The 2,302-nt window shown below is 48.6% G+C and overlaps 1 protein-coding gene across 3 annotated transcripts in view; it reads right to left on the bottom strand.

The window, feature by feature from the left end:
* CENPF (centromere protein F) overlaps positions 1 to 2,113 on the bottom strand; it is a 58,596-nt gene extending 56,483 nt beyond the window's left edge. For 2 of the 3 annotated variants that reach the window (XM_019516449.1, XM_019516451.1), the window contains exons 1-2: positions 2,048 to 2,113; positions 1,002 to 1,090 (exon numbers count right to left, since the gene is read on the bottom strand). The gene's annotated coding sequence lies outside the window, so the exon portion shown is untranslated. The remainder of the gene's footprint in view (positions 1 to 1,001; positions 1,091 to 2,047) is intronic. The other variant, XM_019516450.1, reaches the window with a different exon arrangement.
* Between the last annotated feature and the right edge of the window lie 189 nt (positions 2,114 to 2,302).

Genomic DNA, 2,302 nt, shown 5'->3' with positions numbered 1-2,302 from the left:
CTAACCAAGTCTTAAAAACCTCTAAGGATAGAGATTCCACATCTCTGGGTAACCTGTTCCAGTGCTTTCCTACCCTTCTAGTGAGAAAGTTTTTCCCTAATATCTAATCTAAACTTTCCTTTCTACAACTTGAGACCATTGCTCCTTGTTCTGTCATCTGTCACCAGTGAGACCAGTCTAGCTGTGCTGTGTCATCTTTCGAACCCCACTTCAGGTAGTTGAAGGCTGTTATTAATCCCCTCTCAGTCTTCTCTTCTCTAGACTAAATAAGCCCAGTTCCATCAGCCTCTCCTCATAAATCATGTCCCCCAGCCCCTTAGCCATTTTCATTGTCCTCCGCTGGGCTCACTCCAATTTGTCCACATCCTTTGTAGTAGGGGACCCAAAATCGGACACAGTTCTCCAGATGTGGCTTCAATAGTGTCAGGTAGAGGGGAATAATTATATCCCTCAATCTGCCGGCAACACTCCTACTACTACTGCACCCTGCTGGGAGAAACTATACCGTCATATTAGGCTCCTGCTGTCCTGCTCTCTTTACAACAGTTTATAACATTTGGAAGGAAAACAGCTGAGCATGTGGCTCTTTCTGCCAGCACGAGGCAAGCATGCAAGTACAAACACATGTCCAATCATTGAGCCCTTTTTGACACAGCTGTACAACTGTTTCTTCACATTGTATTTGATACAATGGCAAATAAAGTAATCATATAGGTTTTGAGATTAAAATTAAGGTAGAATAAGTTAGCTGTGCATTTACAGAAGACAAATAATTGTCAGATTACTGATGTAGACCACTCTTTATTGAATGACCACTTTGCATGTTCAAGTTACTATAAGAGAATAACAAACACTTGGATAAGAGCCTTAAAAATGTTCCAAAATACAAGTGCACATTTGCAAGTTACCTAAGGCTCAGGTCAAACTCAAATTTCCAAAGACAGACACTCTCTAAAAACCAGCCTCACATCCTTCCCAATTGCCAACCCACCTATACTTATGTTTCTAAAGAAATACAGGGCAAGGATTCCTTAGGGTGATCACTTTTACTGGACCAACTACATAGCTTGGATAGAGTTCAGATGAGCTGCTGAATAAGCAGAGAAATAAGATTCACAATAAAAAAAAAAGTCAGGTTCACATCAGCCTCCAAACTATAAATAGTGCAAGTGAAATTGTAGCCATGACGGTCCAGAAATTATACGAGGGGCAAGGATGCCTTAGGGTGATAGCTTTTATCGGACCCACTACATAAGTGGGACAGACAAGCTTTCGAACACAAGGTGTTCTTGGTCCGATCCGTTTCAGGTGATCTGCTTTGGAGCAGGTTAAGCCCAGATGGTTTCTCAAGTTCTCCTGCCTAGCTGTATCACACAGCCTGCGCGTTGTGCCTTGGCACGACATTAGGTTTCCTGTGCAGGCTTCAGTTGGGGCTGGTCCTAATAGTTGGGGCTCTGAGCAGGGGATTGGAGGTCCCCAAGATCCCTTCAAATCCTCATGTTCTACTATCCCATGATTAAGAGGATGGCAGATGCTAAGTTATCTTTCTTAAGTACGGGCTTTTGCTGGGATCCTATGATCCCTTCTGACTTCCTGCCCATGGGGCAGGGGGCTGGACTCGATGATCCTCCAGGGTCCCTTCCAGCCCAAATGTCTATGAAATCTTAAAGGCTTAAAGTGGGGCCTTCAAAAGCTCAGCTAGCTCTAGCCCAACCGTGCAGCGGGGCCAGCACCTGGGAGTGCCCGACGCCCTCCCTACCCCTCAGCAGCAAAGTAAATGGGGGGCCTCATTTGCATGCATATTTGCATATTTGCCCGGTGTCCGCTCGTTTCTCAGCCCACACGATCATTTCCAGCTTCCATGGCGATACTTTCATCATATTTAAGACTGGCACCGCCAGCCCCAACCGCACCAAACAACTGCCCCCCCCGCTCAAGGAGCCCGGAGCCAGCCCCTTCTTCCCGGCCCCGGCTCCGTCGGTGTGGGGGAGGGGGTGGCGGTTAATGGTCGCCCGAGCCCCACTAGAAGGAAGAGGGGGAATCTCACCGCGGCCCCGCGTCCGGCTCCGCTCAACTTTCGAACCCCCCGCCAGCGCTGCTTCTCGTCAGGATCAGCCGCTACTGGCTCTCATTGGCTAATAACGCCGCCACTCAAGACCCCCGAGCCTCTCAGCTGCGGCTCCGAGAGCCCCGGGGCGGGAGCAAGCGCCACGATTGGTGCGTTCAGGCGCATTCAAATGCTATTGGCTGCGAGGGCAGAGAGAGCGAGAGAGAGAGAGAGAGAGAGAGAGAGAGAGAGAGA

Source organism: Gavialis gangeticus, unplaced genomic scaffold (genome assembly GCF_001723915.1).
Source record: "Gavialis gangeticus isolate Ggan-Ray unplaced genomic scaffold, GavGan_comp1, whole genome shotgun sequence".
Classification (NCBI taxonomy): Eukaryota; Metazoa; Chordata; order Crocodylia; family Gavialidae; genus Gavialis; species Gavialis gangeticus.
This window is presented reverse-complemented; position numbering and strand designations above follow the sequence as displayed.